Raw genomic sequence first — 20,566 nt, 5'->3', positions numbered from 1 at the left:
TTGGAAACTTCCCCCTGTTTCCCCTTCTGATGTTTATAAAGGCCTTTCTCCTTTTCATTTTAGAGCCCTCAGCCAAATAAAAATCAAAGAAAAATATGTCAAAACTGAGCTGAATTTAAACAGTATGATGACCATTTCTTTACTTGAGCCCCACCATATCCAGGCCGCTCTTAAAGCCAGTTATCAGTATGTCCATCTCATGTTGGTAAGAGTGGGCATAAATGCACTTCACAGACAAGGACAACAAACTTTTATTTTTTCTGCCCTCTTTGATAATCGATGGTCATCCTTTACAAAAGCTTTGATTGGAGGCATTGAGACTAGTTTATCCAATGGTCATGTACAGTATGATGATAGTCCTAATTTTTCAGTTGCTTTAGATGATCCGCATATTATGCAGTGTCTTACCCTTGGTGTGTAGACTTGAGGCCATTTACTATATTACCTATGTTAAATTTTATAACACTACAATGCCAACTGTGCTTAATTCTCTTCAAAAAGAGTCTAGTATTGTTACTTTGATTCAATATGATTCAGCCTACAACCTTGTTGCTCTTGTATATGTTTCCAGAAAAGAACTTCTCCTGATGATTGGGTAACCAATTGGAAAAAGCAAGTTCGCAGAACTATTTCTGCTTCCCAGTCTATTATTTTAGAAATGAATGGTAAAGTGATTACTCATTTCCCGAGAGTTAATCCAGCTGAGCATGGTGGACCATCTGTAACAACTATTCCCACTACTACTGCAGTCCTAACCAATCAATTACATCCTGTACAGACACCCTAGCAAATTGTAATTGATTCAGTTGTATATGAGTCACTCTGAAAGCTATTTACTCAGCCCAGTCCAAATCCAGTTTTTAGCTCGGTATGTGACCACCCTCACTATTCAAAAACATTTTGTCAGTTCTCTTTAGATCCTTTCACTCCGCATGGTGAACCTTTAGATAGACACCGAATCAATATGATAAAATTTATTCCCTCATTTGAGTCGTCTAAACAAAGTTATAAACATGTTTCTTTTGTTAATCCCCAAGAAGAACTCCTTATAAATATTGTTTCTGGTTCTTCTTCACTTGGCCTTGGTTGTACAGATTTGTCACCCATTCCATCGTATAGGAAAAATCTTATTGATAAGATTCCAAAGTTTGTTGAAATCCCTTCAGATTCTGAAATAATTGCCTTCCTAAAAATCTTCAAGGGAATTGGTCCATATGATCCAGAGGATGTCTGGAAAAAGAAAATTTTCAATTGGGATATTTACACCCACTAGAAAGAACATTTATATATGCAAGAGCTACGCCTTCTGGAGAAGAAATATCGACCAACATTCAACAAACAGAATAATGATAAGTGGAAGGAATGCATGAAAGCACAAAATCAATGGATATCAATCTATGAATGGTATTATCCTTCTGAAAATCAGATAGAACAGTCCTTGATAAAACAATTCAGAAATCAAGCAAGATAGAAAAGAATCAAGGATCAAGAAAAATTTGTAGAAGAAAAAATGCAAGAAAATCCTGTAGTCATTCCTCCTCCTTTGAAAGCACCAGTCTTTGATCCTAAAATTCAGAAAATGTTGTCCAAGCCAAACATTCCAAGAACTCTGATACCTGTTAGGATGAAAGAAGAATAATTCATAAGGAACATTTGTTCTCAGTTCCATGTAAATATGATAAGAACTGGGACTCCAAATAAACATAAGTGGGAACTTCTTGATGGTTCTATCTTTGAAACTGATACAGAATTCCCACCTTGGAAAAATTTTGTCATAAGAAAACAGGATGGGAAAATGTACAAACTCCTTCCATCTCATCCTAATGATCCTTCTTTGGTAGCAAGAGATTCTATATCTACCACAAACTGGACCATTTTGGCTTTGTCTAGTCTTGAAAAGTTTGTTAAATCCAGATTTGATTCAGTAGAAACTACCTGTTCTGAGATGAAAGTTATGCTCGGTAGAGTTCTACAAAAAAATATTATAATACTGTTTCCCTGAATGACAGTTGTTATAGAAATTTTTGGGCACTGCAACCCCAATCATAAATGTCAATAAACCAAGGGCTCTTAAGTCCCTAAAAGTGTTGTTCCGACCCCTAAAAGAACAAGGTCAGTTGATTACATATTCTCCCAGAAGTTCTCCATGAAAAACTACTCAGAAATGGTAAAAACTAGACCATTTCACTTGCTCCATAGGCAAAGTGCGTTGCATCCCACCTGAATACACACAGTAGGTGCGATGCATGTCAAAAATCCCTTCTATGGGGTGCGATGGGTGAGAATGGACAAATGGCAGGGTCAATCCGCAAGGTGGAGAAGCATGGAATCTTCCAGAAACTTCTCCTATGACACTTGCCTCTCTGAATTCGACCAGGGATGAGTAAGAGATCATCAATCTCCAAGTGCAATCAAGAACTATTAGAGAGAAGACACTAATCAAATCTCAAAAGCTGACTCACCCTCCTTGCAAACATCTATATATGGATCCCTCATCCCAGAGATCTAAAGGCTGGAATTTTGTATCTTGTAAGGAAGTGTTGCTCGTTTCTTGGTGCAAAATCATAGTATTGGGTGATCTAAGCTTTCATGAGGTGAAGAAGGGCTTCTTGCTGAGAGGATGATGCTGGGTCAGAATAATTGGTTGTAATTCTCTTGGCTCTTTCTTGATTATCAATAAAGCTATTCAAGTTTTCCTCCATACTCTTGTATGATTTATGTTTTATGCATTTGTATGGTCAATTTACATCTGATCCTATATTGTTTATGATAATAGATCTATGTTCTTGGATAGTATTATGCTACTTTGATTCTACATGTGCCCTGTGAAGCTGGGTAGACAAGGAAGCGAGTAGCAAAAGATCTATCTGAAGGGAGGGAAACCAAACAAGGAACCAAGCGCAAGACAGAGGTTGGTCTCCTTTATTCTTCTCTCATCTATTTCTCATAAAGGAAAATGAAAGTGGTTAATGAAAGTGGTTTTAGTTTGTTTTCTAAGGTAGCTACCAGCCTTAGTTGGATTAGCAGCTCTGCATAGACACTATTCCCAGTAACAAAATAGCGACTTCACTGGGGAACGAATAGATATTTTGTTTATCTACATTTGTTTACTTTATAAACTTACAGACGGAGCCTGAAGTCAAGCCAATTAGCCTTCGAACTGCATTTTCTATGCAAGTGAAAAGTAGATCAACACTGCTTCAGTCAATCTCTGGGTTTTGTTTATGAATTAAACAATTGATTTACAAGCTCTCTAATTGCCCTTGTGGTGGCTCTAGTAACCTCTTTAGATCTACCACTGTGATTGATTTACTGATTATCACTTGCTCGGCCTAAATCCCTGAATTGAACTGCAAACCGTGACTCGGAACCCAATCAAAGTCTCGTCCCTGGTCCATCACACTGTCTATTCTGTGAACTTCAAATGCATCGCACATCCCAAGTGTAGTAGGTGTGCTGCATTTCAGTTTCATTGTGTTACAGGTGCACTGATCAGACAAGGCCGTGTTCCTAAATTTTGGTTTCTGCGTTCACTCTTTTCAGTTCTATTCAATAGTTTTGCTTCCTGTAGTCAGTACACCTCTATTGAAACCCCCTTCCTTTTTGTTATTCCGCCTCCATTGTGCAAAGAAATGTAAATGTTTTTATGTATTTTTTGAGTCATTTTCAGTTCTCCTTTACAAAAAGTAGCGTAATTGTACTGTCGTTTCTTGATTTGAAAGTGTCGCAAGTGTCGTTTTCAGTCATAGAAGAGAATCTGATTGTTCTTGATAGTTGATTACGCTGTTACTCTTATATTTGATCTAGATTAGTAGTTTTTCTAGTGTCGAAAGCAAGTTTTCAATTCCAAATCGCAAAGTGTTGTCATTGTCCTCATTTTGTCTTGAAAAGAAACTTGTTAGTAATTGTCGCTTTGAAAAATAATTCAGATTTGCGCTTAGCTTTCTTTTTATCATTTACACATTAAGAAGGCTGAAAACAAATACATGCATGTGCATTTGCATTTAGACTGTTTGTTGGTTTGATTTAGGACAGTGCATATAGTGTGTACTCTTTGCTCTTTGTTGAAAGAACACCATCTCTTTTTCCTTAATAGCTAGGATTTTCATTTGCAAAAAGAAGATTAAACAATTGTTTATCATCTTAGATTGCATTTTAGGAATTGTACATCTACATCACGCGGTGAACCTGAAAGGAAAATTTCTTCAGCAAGATCAACTATAAAATAAATTTAATGAATCTAAAAGCGCTTTGGAACCTAACGCACAACATCTAGAAGTCTAGGCTAGAGACATATTTCGGCGTCGTAAAGCCTGGTAACTGTTGTTTTCACTGTTGGTTGGGTGATTCCTCCACTTTGAAACGATACGTGCCAGTACGGACTTGTGCTCCCACGTACCGTCGAGTATATTTTTGGAGACCACAATAGGCTTAATCCTTTATCCATAGGAAGCCGTGTCTGTTACCCTATCGATCGCAATGCACTAAACATAACATTCGGGAAGATTCACTGCCATACCGTAAAAATTATTCTGCAGTTTTTTGATTTGTTTGGTAATCCCTCTATCTAGATTTCTAGAGTAGTCCCTTTCGTTCCTTTTCAGACTCATTAACAGAAAAGGTCCATCTGAGCACTTGTCACTTCAGGTTCATTAAAAATTGAAGGCGACTAGAGTCATCTTTTATTTTTTCTCGACTCTTAAAAATTGAAAAAACAAGTTGTGTCAAAGCGTCTAAAATTTATTTAAGTGGAATAATTGTCACCTTTCCTACGTTGGTCTTAGGTTGAGAAAAATGGAGTCCACCAACCAAGGAGTTCCCCTTGGGGGAAATCCCTTCTCCTCTTCGGGAGATGTTGGTGCACCCCATATGGCCACATTATCGCTTCCAGGATTGACAATCGGCTTTCCCGTATGGCTCTTCTCAACCTCTGTCGTTCAGAACACCGGAATTCCTGAACAATCAAGTCAGCAACTAGACGATTCCAGAATTACCCCCCAACCCTCTACTTCATCCAATTCTTCCTCTCCTCCTTCCTCTTCGCTTGATGAAGCTGGTAAAGCCAAAAATCAAGTACCTGAGAAGAAGAAGGAAAAGAAGAAGAAAGAGAAGAAGAACAGGGAGCCAAAGGTGAAAAGGGGCAACCAAGCATCATCTAGCGAAAATTCACACACTGCACCGACCAAGCCTAAATCGCCATGTGTCATTTGCAAAGGAGACCACTATCATTGAGATTGTCCTTGCATCCCTCGGATCTTAAGGGACTGGTCTCCTCGTTTGCACAATCCGGTGTCGTGAGCCTTTGATGATCATGTTTAAAGTACACCGTCAACTAGTGAAAGTGAAGCCCCTAGACAAAAAGGAAAATGTAAATTTCCTTGTAAACTGTGTGAAGGAAATCACGCCGTCCACCATTGTCCCTTCTTAGATGAGGCTAAAAGAGTTTTGGACAACCGTCCAGTTTCACCGTTACGGCTTCCTCCTAGATATAAGAAACTCTTGGCGAGTCCGTCACTAGTTGAAAATCCGGCTGACACACCCTTGTGGTCGACCGAAGCATCTATCATTGAAGATAAACCATCTGAATCCACATCAGACGAAAGTCAAAAGGTTGAGGCGGCAATTAACCGGGTCTTGCCTTCAGAGGTTCCATCTTCAGATGATACAGTCACCGAAGAGAACAAGGATGACACCGTCCAAATTCTTTTCGTAAGCACAGACTCCGATGAACATGGGGGCAATCTACCCGTTCCTTTACCGCAGGAAAGAAGTTCGTCAGAGTCATATCCGGCCGTCTATTCGGTCCCACCTCCAAGCAACCTGGTTGTTTCCTTTGACTGGAATCTACTAGGCAGACCCCGTTTATCGAATAGTGTACCATTTCGAATCATTGCTCAAATATATAGAATGGTCATGGCTGGTACCATCATAGATGAAGGGGCTTCTGTGAGTATCATTTCCTCAACTTCTTGGAAAGTGCTTGGTTCACCATCGCTTTTGTCTGAGATGAGAAATCTAACAGGCCTTGACGAAGGAACCAGTCGACCATTAGGGATCCTTCCCAATATGCCCATAACATTGAGAGGGAAAACCGTTCACATGAACGTAATGGTAGTCTAAGGACCCCTGGATTATAATCTACTCCTTGGACGAGACTATATTTATTGCATGGGAGCCATTGTCTCATCACTCTTTAGAGTAATGTGTTTTCCACACGAAGGAAGAGTGGTCAAGCTCGTAGACCAGCTTTCATTTCCAGGTTCACACATAGAAAATAGTCATATACCAACCCTGAATGGTCTTTTCATGCAAATAATGTCTTATCAATCCCCAGTCCGTCCTCCTGATGAGCGCGAGTGATTCATAGGGTGTGACTGAAACCCAGGGGGCATGCACCTTGGTCTGCTTCGGCAGGAGAACTTCAGGTATAGGGTAGGTTTCCACGAAGGATATATGACTAGTTTGACACACCCGTCCATTTAGGAAAATGGGATTAGACTGGAATAAGATTCCCTTGTCAAAGTTATGTGAGTGGAGGTGTCTGCGCCATTCACCTTTGTCTATTTTGGTAGACATCGCCGAAGAAGTGTTTTGTTTGTGGTACAGATAGAACAATCTTTGGTAACCTGAAAGAGGTAGGCCTTTCCCAACAAAACAAATGTTTTGTCTGCAAATTGAGGGGTAACCTCGAAACTCTATTTCTCTATACCTAGGGGCATACAAACCTTTTGGCATGCAAGCGAAGAGCGACCATTTATTTTTAAATTTTTAGGTCCTCTAACCCTCTAAACTCGTAGGATTGGTCGTTTCCTAACTTGCATAAATAAAGGATGTGGGGCAAAGCTTTGAAAAAATGTCATTTTTAGATGAGACATTCTTATTTTATGACTGGATCAAGCAGTTTTAACGTGGACTTCAAGCTCGTTAGAAAATAAACATAAGAAATGAGCAAGTGTTTCCCCCAGTGTTTAAGCTCATTTTAAAATAAAAAATGAACCAATTTATGGTAAATAACCATCGTGAATGTAGTACTTTAGCCTTTAAAGCCTTGGTCGTGTTCTCATCATCACCTCCACTCTGTATTGGCTGATCATTCACCATTGTTTACCCCTTTTGAGGAACAACTGCGAAGAGTGATCCTGTTAGCCATCCTTGTAACACTGCTGTGATTGGAAAATTCCAAACCTTAACTGGAATCAGCTGCTACCCAAATTTATCACTCGTTCCTCAAAGACGAGTCTCCTTTAAGCTCTTTTCAACTGACTCGTAAAATATGAAAAGATTGTCGAGCCATTGGCCTCTCCAGCTCATTAAAGTGACCGGAAGTGCTATCCCTCCTTTATATTTTAATCTTTTTGGACCCGGGGGATTATTACACAAAAAGATCGAGCGCTTGTTTTGTTCGGCTCGTTAAAAGTACCAAAAATTCATCCCTTTTGTATTGTTTTATACTTTTTCGGACTTAAGGGATTAGATGATGAAAAATGATTTTTTGGAGTTTCCTTTACATCCCTTTTCAGACTCTCTAAAATTGAAAAGGACCGAGTTATCTTTGTCGTTAAACTCGTTAAAACCTAATAGCGACAAACTTGTCCATAACAGACAAGAAAGAGTTTCACTATCGCTAGGCTCGTTAAAAAATAGCAATGGGTTTGCCCAAAGGGCAAATTATAGAATAAGCATATGTTATCCTCCTCAAGCTTAACAAAAATAAATAGGTACTGGTCAGCAATGTCTGGGGAAAATTGGGAAGAAAACTTGAAGAAAATTTGTTGGTAGCAAGTCGCTCTTGAACATGATACTTTCACTCTGCATCCAAGTCGGGTTGGGTTGTTCCATTCACTGGTCACATCACCATGGTTCCATCAAACCATCCATATTTGGGGTCATGCTACCAATCCATCATGTCAGTGTCGCCAATATGTTCAAGAGAAGTCGCTCAGAGAATTTGTTAGCTACCTATACCAATAGGTTTCATTTTTCATGATTGGTAGGGGAAGTGCCAATATGATCTACTTTGGTGATACAAAGATCTCATATTCTTGTGGAAGAAATATACTTACCTTTGGTTGATGCTGCCCTACTTTTGAATGGGTGATCCAACAGCCTAAGCTGGGTCATGCCATGTTTCAATTTTTGTTGTAGATTAGAGAAAGAAATTTGTCCAAACAGTTCAATCTTGGCAGGTAAAGTAGATAGGTAGAGAATGAAGGTTCCGCACTGCTTAATCTGGGGCCTTGGAAGCAATAAGGTTAGTCTTAGATAGAAATCAAAAGGAAAATCCAAAAGAAAAGAAAAGGCACATAAGGGTTTTCATGTCTAAGTGCACCCTCCTAGAAGTAACAAAAAATGCTAGGCAATAGAATGGGTAGGTAGTTGGGGTTGCAGAAAGCATGGTTTATGGGCAGTTCACTGGCCTAAGCAAAGGTAAAAACATGGTGCCAGTGCAGATTTCCTATTTCAGCAGTCTTACAGCAACTTAATGAAGCATGTCTAACTTTTAGATTACCCCCCATCACATTCATTGCTAACATCCCAGTACCACCTATGTTCAAGAAAGAAGTCAAAGTCTTTTATTGATTCTTGTCTCTTTAAGAGCCACATTTCTTGTGTAAAATTATTTTCATTTTGATCTACTCCCTAAACTAAGTTGATTTCATATAAAACTTAGTGTTCTACCCCCTCACCCCCTTCCTCCACTCATATTAACTCCTAAACTTCTTATTATCTAAATCCCCTATGTTCCCCTTTTCCCTTAATATTATAAACACTATGGTGTATAAACCCCAAGCAATGTATAAATATTCCCTCCCCCCTGGCATTATAGCCATATGTCCAAAGTCATGGATTAAATTGACCTCTGGTCAGTTTAACAACCTAAGCCCTACCCCTCTTTTCCCTTCAGAAACCTTTGAAACCATTTACCCACTTCATTTGCAAAAAGACCTTGTAAAAAACCCAATATTACCCCTAACCCGTGTTATTTGCAAAATGCACCAAAAAACCCATTCTACCGCTTTACCCAAAGTTTGGCGCAATGCACATTTTCATAAAAAAATACATTGAAAAACCCATATAATTCGCCAAAATCCAAAGTCCTCGCCGGGCACACATTTCAAAGAAAATATTAAAATATTCCCGCACTGCTGCCGTATTATCCTCGCGCCTTAGCGATCTGTCGACCGTCGGATCTGGGTTTTTCCATCCGACGGCCCACATTCATATAGGGTCGGCCCCGATGACCGCATTGTACCGCCCGAGAAACTGTCAGAGGGTGACGTCAGGCCTCTGCCACGCGTCACCCCCATATTTTCTCAGGCCGCCCTCTGACAATACCATGACTGTATACAGAGCGGTCCAAGAAAAACCACTTACCGCTTGTGCTTTACTGCCATGCCCACGTCATTACTACGTCACGCCCACGTCAGTTCGACTCGGCGCCCTGTCAGCACCCCCGCCCGCCAGCGCTCCGACATGTCCGCCACCTATGAAATCCGCGTGGACCACTCACAGGCCGCCACATCACTCGATGACATCATGCTGATGTCACCCGACCCTAACCCCACCTGATGACGTCATGCTGACATCATCCAAAAAAAGGCGCCAATATCCCAAAAAGTCCATATTTTAGCCAAAATTCGTGTTTTTTGTCACTTTTGCCAAAAAGACTGTTTCTCACCTCTGCATGCAAATTACGACCATCCGTCTCCAACCTCTAGAAATTGACCCGAAGACCGTTGGCGCCTTCAACCCACCTGCATGTGTAACCATTGCCGACAATTCACCAGGTATTTATCCAAATCATTCCCTCCACGCTTGGTTGTGTCCATAATTATCCGAAACTAAGTTAAAAAGAGTGAGGAAGCTTGTATTTACCAGCAAATCCCCGGTGGCCAGCCTTCATTTTCAATTGTTAAGTCGAAATTCACCTGCAGATCCTCGTTTAGCCAAGTTTTCACAAAACCCACAGTCAGTCCGCGCATTCGTGGACTTAAAACCTGAGCTGCACAAATTCACCAGGAAAACAGTGGTACTAGTCCCTGCATATGCTCAATTAACTCTCTTTCGAGCACTTTAAACTATTCTCACCATAGTTTACCCCATTTTTCCTTGCAATTTGCCTCACTGTTGCAAAAGTACCCCTCTGTGTTGTTTTGCCCACTGAAACCAGTTCTAGTACAAGTCATAGTACTACTTAACCATGGAAACACTAGTGGCCCTGAATATTCAACCTCTGAATGCCCCACACAGAGAGCTAGAGTGGAAGGCCTTGGGTGATATAGATTACAACATGATAGACTCATTTGCCATGAGTTCCAAATTTAACATTCACCTGAAAAATGAGTTAAAGGCCCAATACCTCAGTGGGGCTGATATTTTAGGAATTTGGGATTCCAATTTGCCCATTTACAATCTCCCTCAAGTCAATGTCCTCCCAAACTTAATAAATCAATGTCGCTCCAGCTATGATCCATTTCAAAGAGCTGTCCTTAGCCCCTCAGGCTCAGTATTGTTCCATATCACCCCTGAGGCCATAAATGAGATGCTGCACTTTCACACTGCAAAGCCACTGACTCCTCTCTCCATCAATGACTTGATAAAGAAAGGGGGCAAGCTGTCCAGTGCTCAGATCATCAAAATTAATCAGCTGTTCGTTCAACCAAGCTCTGAAGTTGTGAGAACCCCTCCTATAGGATATCAATACCTCAATCAGCTGGGCAAGATGCTTGTGGATTTGATCAGTTACATCCTGGGTTATGGGTCATATGAGGATGTTGATGAAACCATTATGGCCATGCTGTCCATATTCTCCCCTGGGATGCCTCCTGTTGTGCACTATGATTTTGCTACATACATTGCCAATAAGATTCATGAACAATTGATGAATCTAGAAAGGGAAAAGGTGTTTAAATACACTAGGTACATCTATCACTTGTTCTTATTTTATCAACCAGATGCTTTCCCTATTCCACTCAAGAAGCTAAATGCCCAGGGAAACCCAAGGTCTGTGGTGTTTTGGTCTTCAGTCTTTCATCATATAACTTTTTCACCATACACCTACTGTGAATTCATAGACCTTTTTATCCATCCAGCTATGACCTTGTTATTTGGTGTCCCTCCTCCAAGATTGATAGATGAGATGCAAAGGATACTTCACCTCTCAAAGGCCTACAGCATTGGTGATTGGTACTTTTACCAACACCATAGAGTAATCAGAATATATGGCTGTGATTTGAACCCTTATAGGCTGCCAAGATATGTCCCTATGAGAATTTTTGCCTTAGAGTATTTTACGCAGTTTGGAAATGCAGACTTTGTCCATTTCCATGGTAAAAACAAGAAGGTGCAACTAAAAGTAAGGAACCAGCTAGGCCCATTTCTATACAACAAAAGGGAGGAAGGATGGAAGGAAGTAGATTTGATCCTAGAGACCCTCAAATTGCAAACCAGTTTCGAATGGGTACCTTATGACCCTAATCATTTCATTTCCCTCAGGAGGGGAAAATACAGATTGGGTGGCTATGCTCACGTGAGACTGCCTCATATTGAGAAACATGCCAATTCATTAAGCTGGAAAGAGGGCACTCTAGAAGAGCTAATGACTAGAGAGCAAATGCTACAAAGAGAGGAAAAGAATATTGAGAAAGAGTCTGACTTGGAAACTTGTGGGCAGGTTTCCTCTTCCTATCAAAGGCAACTTGGAGCAGCTGCCTCATCCTCTACAGCCCAGCAGCAAGCAGTCGGAACTGTTCAACAGGAATCCAGCAAGGATAAAGGGAAGCAGATGGAGCAGGAACAACCACCTCCTATAGCAAAACAACAAGCAAAAAAGAAATTTGAACAGCAAGCAGAAAAGCAAGTAGAACAGCAAGAAGAAGGGCAAAGAGAGGGGCAGCGAATACAGCAAGAACAAACAGCTTAAGCCCCAATATCCACTGAGCAACACGCTCAAGAGAATGTGCCTCCTAGGCAAGAAAAGACAGTGGAGGCCTCAGTGCTACAAACTCCACAGAAATAAGAAAAGGGAAAGAAGAGGGATAGAGAGCAGGAGACTCCCCTCACCACATCCACAAATCAAGGGGAGAAAAGGCAGAGAATGAATCCCCTCTCCGAGGAAGAAATGCCTATTGGGAAATCATTGGGCATGGGCCCACCGAGCATGGAGGCATCTACCAGTTCCTTTCATCAGGAACAAGAAAGAACCCTTGGAAGAGAAGTCAGCTCCTCAAGTCAGCAAAGGAGAGGGGAGACAGGCATCAAGCAAAAATTCATTGACATCAAAAAGAGAAATGAGCCACTCAGGCGCCAGATCTACAACCAGTTGCTTAAGATGTCCCCTACCAATCAGCAGAGGCTTATGTCAGCCTACGACATAACAGAGGGGAAAATGACCATGAGTCATTTCATGCCAACCACGCTGCAGCCACAGTCAGCTGCAGACTATATAAGAACCAACCTTGAGGTCCTTACCAAGGACATCCACCCTATGGACCAAATAGAACTTCACAAGCAAACGGGTGAGATGGTCTATTCAACACTGGCAGATAAAACCTTATTGGCAAATAGGTTGGAAAACAGCCTGAACAATACAGCTGCCCAACTTGAGTTGGAGAAGGCATCCTCTCAAGCCAAAGACAACAGGATCAGGTCTTTGGAGGATATAATCATAGAGCTTGGGCATGACCCAAAGGATCCAAAAGCTATACAAACGCTGCTGAAAATAAGAGATGCAGACCTTGCAGCTCTCAGAAAGATGATTAAAATCCCAGCAACCCTTCACCCTCAAACAGAAGAGGTTGCCCAGCAAAGATAAGACCAGGATGTAGCAACATTGCTGGTAGGACTGCACAAGCAGCTAGTGCAAACACAAGGGAAGCTGGAAGAGACAGAGGCTGCACTGCAGGCAGCCCTACAGCAGAAAGAAGGAGGTCAAACTTCTCAGCCCCCTCCAGAGATCATAAACCTTGAGGAGCTCCCACATACTACTACTCCTCCCACAGGGCAGACAGCTCAAACAGCTCCATCAACATCAACACCAGCACCAACCTCAGAGCAGGCTCCGAGCCTTGATATGCAGAAGTTGATGAGTGAAATCAAGATCCTAGAAGCCTAGATGAGAGAGCTAAATGAAGCCAAGGAGAACTTAGCTAAGCTGAATGAAAAATATGACAAATCCAAGCAGAATGTAGCTGAAAAAGGAAGAGAAATAAAAGCTCTTAAGGAGAAGATAAAGGAGCTGGAGAAAGAGCTCACCCTTGACAAAGTGGTGGCTGAGGTCAAGACAGTTTTATGGGCCAACATTGGCCAATCAATAACAGACCAATGGCAGTATATAGAGACCATTCATGAGCAAATGGAGCTCATAGGCAAAGCACACAAGGAAGTCCAAAGAGCAAGGGCATCTCTAGGCAGTATGCCTGAGATAGCCAACAGAATGATTAACGTTCTCAATAACCGCACAGGTCCTCAGCTGGCAGCAATAGGAATCCACAATAGAACTGAAACCATCCTGCTGATAAAGAGGGTCCTCACATTGAAAAGCTTGGTACAAACATTGGACAGAAGAAGCCAAGACATGCAAACAGAAGTCAACAGATTCATGGATAAGTTTGCAGCATTACAGGGCAGAGGTCTTCCTGGCTTGCTGAACAGCGCAGGGAGACTACTATCACATGAGAACTATGCAAAAAGGGTGAACACATTTGCCACCAATCAGATCACTCAGGGATCAAGTACCTCAGAGGTAACAGGGCCAGCATCTGGGCAAAGTCTCTATGACAGAGTAGAGAACTTATTTTTTATTATGAATGAGATCAGACATTTGTTTGAAGTGCCTCCAAACTTCTACAAATACACAGAGGCAGATGAAACCTTAGATGCAATTTTGAGACATCAATTGCCTACACAGGAGTGGTGGACTAGAATGATACAGTTGTTGCTGTAAACAAGAGGCTTTCATCAACGTTTTTTCATCAAAAAACATAAATCATCATGTTCAGAAAATGTGATGCATACACTATGACTGGAGAAGAGTGGACTGAGCCAACTCAGCAGAAAGATTCGGCCACTAAAGCAACACTGACAGCTACAGATAACAGGGCCGAGAAATCTACAACATGACAAAGCATAAAGACACATCATTCAGCATTAATGCAGAATGCTCAACCGACTCAGTGGCCTCCAAAGGTCAAGAAGATTTCTGACAGAATTAAAGACTATTTATTTTTTATTTAGAGCACCAATAACTTCCTTATCTGCTATTTTGTAAAGTTGGTGAGCGTATTCAATTTATCAAGTGACTCAGCGGTTCAGATATTTTGTAAAAACCGACTGTATATATTCCCCCTTGCATAAGCTTGCAGGGGTTGTTGTTTCTTGTAAAAAAAGAGAACTCGACTGTAATTTCTGGAAGAACAATACAAACAAAGCTTGGAGTTTACAGAATTTAGGTCTTACTGATGCATGCTGTCTTGGAACCATTGAATGCTACAGGATTCTAGTGCTATGGCTTGATATAATAAGTTTTCTCTATCTCTGTTAATGTTTTATTATCTGTTTAAATCATATCTCTTATATGTTGTTCTAAATTTAGGAAGAAAGAAAAAGAATAGCTCAGGACTTGTCCATGGAGACACCCTGATTTCAATCTTTCTTACTATTAATGTTTTCTACAGGCTCAGCTGTTTAATTGGAATTCTTAACTGCTCCAATAAATCCTGAATCTTTCACAGTTTCTATTTAGTAATTCATGTATTCTACTAAGAAGAAATTGATGTTCAATTTGTTATCACACTGTCTGTAATTCCGTATCTCACTGTTTCACTCACTAATCAGAACTTATATCAATGAACAACCATCTAGCCTTGCAGTAAAACTTTCTCCCTCACAGGCACCAGGACTGTCTCACATTTTCGACTCCATATGCCCAATGGACTAGCATTTTCCAAACATTTCATGCCCTTCTCACAACAACAGTTCACAACCAAAATTTCAAACAAAAAACTGAAACTTATAACTAGCCTAAAATCTTCACAAAACAGAGCTAAAACTTAAAGAGAGAGCCCTCTCTGATTATAGGTAGGCTAGGACCTATAATCCAAAGCTTGGTTAGTGGTTACCCCGGCCGTATTCCCTTGGGAGTCAAAGGGAACAACCTGGGTGTTAACATAAATGGCGACTCCACTGGGGAGTTCCTCAGGATTTTCTAATTGTTGTATATTTCCTAAAGCTACAGGTGAAGCCTGAATGTCAGCCAGGAAGCCTTCAAAACTGTTTCTGTTTTACATTAACAAGTTTAGATAAAAGCTGCTTCAGTCAATCTTCATGCTAGCTTTAAGATATACACAGCCATTCCAAATCTTGTCTGGCCCTTGTAGACACAAAAATATTCCAAAAACATACTCAAAAAACAAGTTCAGAAGCTGGCTCCCAAGAAGAATCCGCGATACACAAGATCAAACCCTGACCCTAGTCCTCCAGCTGTTTTTGAAAACCCTAATATAATCCCTAAAATCAATAGGAAACAGCAAGGGCAGGAAAATCTTGTTGGTTTGAGTCCTGAGACAGCTTACCCTAACCCTGTTCTAACTCCAATCAAGGTTCTATTTCGGTCTACCCCTGATTCCCCCAGTTCACCATCTACATCTCAAAGCCCTCCTTTCACACTTTCATCCACTGCACATATTCCCTTGACCAACACTCTAGTTTCTACCGTTCCTATTACCCCTGTTGTACCAGTCGTTCCTGTTATCCCAGTTATCCCTGTCAATCCTATAAATCCAGCAAATATGGCTAATAGATATGCACCCCTGCAGTTGCCTGCTAATGCTGCAGCTCTACCTCAGGACTACCAATCCAAAATCTCATATTTTGACTCCACTGGCCCTTTCACAGCTATTCAGCATGCCAAAAGGATGCAAGATCATTTTGAGAACTATGAAATAGATGATGACAGTGTGAGAATGAGAATTTTTGTTCAGAGCCTGACAGGTGATGTAAGAACTTGGTTTAGATCACTTGCTGTGAATACCATAACAACTCCTGATGAGCTTTATCAAGCCTTTACTAACAGATGGGAGAAAAAGAAAGATCCCTTGCACATACTTGGTGAATATGATACAATCAAGCGAGGTCCTCAAGAGACCGTTTTGGAGTATTGTGCAAGATTCAACAATGTATATAACGCAATACCACAGAATTTAAGACCTCCTCCCGATTTAGCCTTGTACAAATTTCCCGATGGTTTTGACCCTGATATGGCATATCAGTTAAAAGAAAGAGCCCCTAAAACCCTTGAAGACGCTCAAAAGGTTGTTGTCACAGTAGAGGCTAACCTGATTGCCAAAAGAAACAGGGCAAGAATGGAAAAGAGAACCACCTTTAAAGAAGAACCCTCAGCCTTTGATCAGAAACTGGATGCAATACTCACTGGTATGAAGAGATTGGGTGATAGAGTAGAATCAGTTGAGAGGAAGTCATCATGGGAAGCACCACAAAATAACCCTATCAGGAATCCAAATTTTAGGAGAAATCAAAATCCCAACGTTGGCAAGGCCAGTTCTGAACCAGAGATAAGACCTCCGTTCCAGGAAAACTATACTGAAGCATCCACTTCAAACGAGCAGGTAGATGACACCCACATTAACCTGATGGGCCTAAATGATGAGCAGCAAGTTTTTCTGAGTCAAGAAGATCATAAGGATGATGACATTAAGCAGTTCCAAACTAGGTCAGGTGAGTCATTTGACTTTAAACAAGGTTATGACACAGCTGTTTATGAAGTTCATAAGCAATACAAGCTAAGAAGCAGAACTGTAAATGTAACGCAGCCTGAAAGGACAAAGGATAGCCTGCAGCCCAAAAGAGCCATAGTCAAAGAGCCAATTGACACAACTGATTCAGTTACAAATGAAATAACCATTGAAGAAGTCACTGAACCATTTCCCTCAAATCAACAGCCAATGGCTGCATCACCTTTGCAGCCTAATCCAAGTAACACTCCTCAAGAGATGAGTAAAAAGGACAAGCCTCAAGATCAAGATAAGAATCAAGAAAAAAACTTAATTAACAAGGAAAAGGTTGTCAACCACAATACCAAGACCCAATCTGAAAGACCCTTTGACTTAGAAGCTGAAATTGGCAAATTGAAGATAGCCATTCCTCTTTCAGAGCTAGCCAAGCATGACATTTACAAACTACAAATCAAGAAGTCTCTTCAACTTACCCATAATAAAGATGATGTTAATGTGTTGGATGACACCCCAGAATTGCTTTTCGGTCCAGAGGTTGATGGAAAGACAGCAGTTACAGGGATCTTACCTTTCTATGTCAGCTTGCATGTTCATGATAAGATACTACATAATGCAATGTTTGATTCAGGCGCCTCTCATAACCTTATGCCTAAATCAGTGATGGAGAGGCTCAACCTAGACATTACAAGACCATATAAGGACCTATTTTCATTTGACTCCAGCCAAGTTAAATGTTTAGGCTTAATAAAAGATCTATGTGTGTCACTTGTCCAGTATCCAAACAAAACAATCTTAATGGATGTTGTAGTTGCTGATATCCCACCCAAATATGGAATGTTGTTATCAAGATCATGGGGGGCTAAACTCCAAGGTTCCCTACAATTAGACATGTCATATGCCACCATCTCAGTCTTTGGTCAACCCAAGAGGCTATATAGAGAGTCACTTATGAAATACATGGTCAGCAGTGAAGAAAAACCTCAAAACTTTCCCATATATGCTGTCCATTCTGACATAGACTCCTACATTCTCTTCAATGATAATACAGGTCCCACAAATGATGATGAAACCAAGACACTCAAACAAGATCAGCATATAAATGAACAAACTGCTGCTCTAGGAATAATGGTTGAGAAATCAATAAACAAAATTGTTCAAGAAGACAAACCAAGAGTAAGCCAAAATCTCAAGTTGTTGATGCCAAGTCCCACAATAGTTGACAATTCTTCCCTTAATCAAGAAGTCCTCTGGTTTCTTGAATTCGATGGGTCAGTCAACAAATTAGGGGCAGGAGCAGGGGTTTGGATACATAACAAACAAAACAATCATGCAGAGGGCCGAGCCTATAGATTAAACTTCAGGTGCACCAACAATATGGCAGAATATGAAGCTCTCTTACTAGGCCTCAAGCTAGTAAAATCCTTACAAGCCATAAAAGTTTCAATCCTAGGAGACTCAGACCTAATTATCCAACAAGTAAAGGGAAATTTTGTCACTAATGACAAAAGACTGAGATCTTATAGGTCTGCTGCTGCTGAAATACTAAATTCCTTCACTGAATTTCAAATTACCAAAATTCCTAGAACCCATAATCTTCATGCTCATAGTTTGGCTACATTTGCAAGAACTTGTAAACTACCTTTTGAACCCCAGCATTGCTTTACAGCTGAGATAAAACACAGACCTTCTGTCCCAAACAATGTCAAGGATTGGCAAGTGTTTGAGGATGATACACAAATAAACAATTTCTTCACTTTGCAGCAAGAATTTTCAGGACTAAACATTGATACAGAGGCTGCAAGTGATTCATAAATACTAGGTGAACAGCACCAAACAAATATCTCACTCAAAACATCAAATCAAATGCTTCGTCCAACAAACTTTGACCAGGAGAAAATACAAGAACTTGAACAATTACATTCTGAGGAAATAGCTGATGCTGAAGCTGAAGTTATACAATTGAAAGACAAATTTCTTCCAACAGGCCTAGCTCCATTAGATGACATTTTTGACTCAAATGATGTCCCTAGAAAACCAAGATTGCAGCCCCTTAATGCTGCCATTGAAGAGTGCAACATTGGAACTATTGAAACACCCAAGATAATTAAATTGTCTACATCTTTACCACCTGATCAGAAGCCTAAATAAATTGACCTCTTTAAAGAATTCCAAGATGTCTTTGCATGGAGTTATGAGGATTTAAAGTCCTATGACACCTCTATCATTCAGCACACTATCCCTCTCAAGCCCAATCAAAAACCCTTTAAACAGAAATTGAGGAGAATCAATCCTATGCTTCTCCCTTCAATTGAAAAAGAGGTACAAAATATGTTTAAAGCTGGCATCAAAGCACCAGTCAGATTCTCAGACTGGATTTCAAATTTGGTCCCTACAAGAAAGAAAACTGGTGAAATAAGGCTTTGTGTTGATCTAAGGAACTTGAATCAAGTATCCCTAAAAGATAATTACCCCTTACCCAAGATGGATCACATCTTGCAAAGAATAGTGGGGTCCTCAAGAATTTCTTTACTTGACGGATTCTCAGGTTTCAACCACATCCTTGTTCACCCTGATGATCAGGACAAAGCAACATTCACAACCCCATGGGGAACCTTCAAATATGTCAAAATGCCTTTTGGGTTGAAAAATGCAGGAGCTACCTTTCAAAGAGCAATGGATATTGCGTTTGCCAAAGAAATTCATGATTTCCTTGTCATCTACTTAGATGACCTCACACCTTTCTCAAAATCTGACCAAGAACATTTGAAACATCTAAGGCAAATATTCATAACTTGTAGGAAATATGGAATTTCTTTAAATCCCAAGAAATCCCTGTTTGGTTTGGAAGAAGGCAAGTTATTGGGTCATATTATTTCAAAGGATGGCATTAGGATTGACCCAGACAGGATACAGGCCATCTTGCAAATGCCCCACCCAAGAAACATCAAATAATTACAAGCATTCTTGGGGAAGATCAACTTCCTAAGGAGATTTATCCCAAATTTGGCAGAATTGAGCAGATTACTAAATAACATGCTAAAAAAGGATTCAAAAGTAAAATGGACAGTAGAAGCAAATCAAGCTTTTGAAGGAATAAAATTCGCCCTTACCCAAACTCCAGTCTTAACAAATCCACAATTTGACAAAGAGTTTATCATTTTCTCTTTTTCCTCCCAGCATACTATTGTTGCTGTCTTATTACAGAAAGATGACCAAGGAAATGAGAGACCTATTGCTTTCTTTAGTAGAGCTCTCAGAGATGCACCCCTGAAATATCAGATCATGGAAAAGCAAGCATATTGATCCAGGTGGATATTGATGGCCACCTGCCAAGTCCACCTGGACCCCCACCATTGTCTTTCTCAGCATTTTCAGTTCCCTTAATTGTAGCACAGCTTACTATTTTTAGCAGTTTTTCGGGTCCTGAACTTCCGGAGCCGTTTTGAGGCCCTAAACGACGTTTTTTGGGGAATCCGGGGCCAACATGGGTCCATGGAATGGACCAATGTTACCCGTTCCAACAATGATAGTGCTCGGATAGATCCTCCTAATGAGCTATTGTACGCGTCAAACGGAGATCATATGCTAAAGTTACGACCCTGGGAAGTTGATGTACCAATTTACCCCAAACGGGGCCCACAGTTTGGCGTTTCATCTCCTAGGGTTAGGTTTTGGAATGTTAAGGGCTTTTCCATTGTTTCTCAACAATAAATAGGCCTTCGACCCTCATTGTAATACAGTTCAGAGGCATGTAGCCATCACATCTCTTCTCAGAGATAAGCTACCATCGCCCTAGCTGGTTTATTTCCATTTCT

This window comes from Pinus tabuliformis, chromosome 1_1, assembly GCF_031772625.1.
Source record: "Pinus tabuliformis cultivar Carrire ecotype Pingquan chromosome 1_1, CPIR1, whole genome shotgun sequence".
NCBI classification, from domain to species: domain Eukaryota; kingdom Viridiplantae; phylum Streptophyta; class Pinopsida; order Pinales; family Pinaceae; genus Pinus; species Pinus tabuliformis.
Note: the sequence above shows the minus strand (reverse complement) of the source record.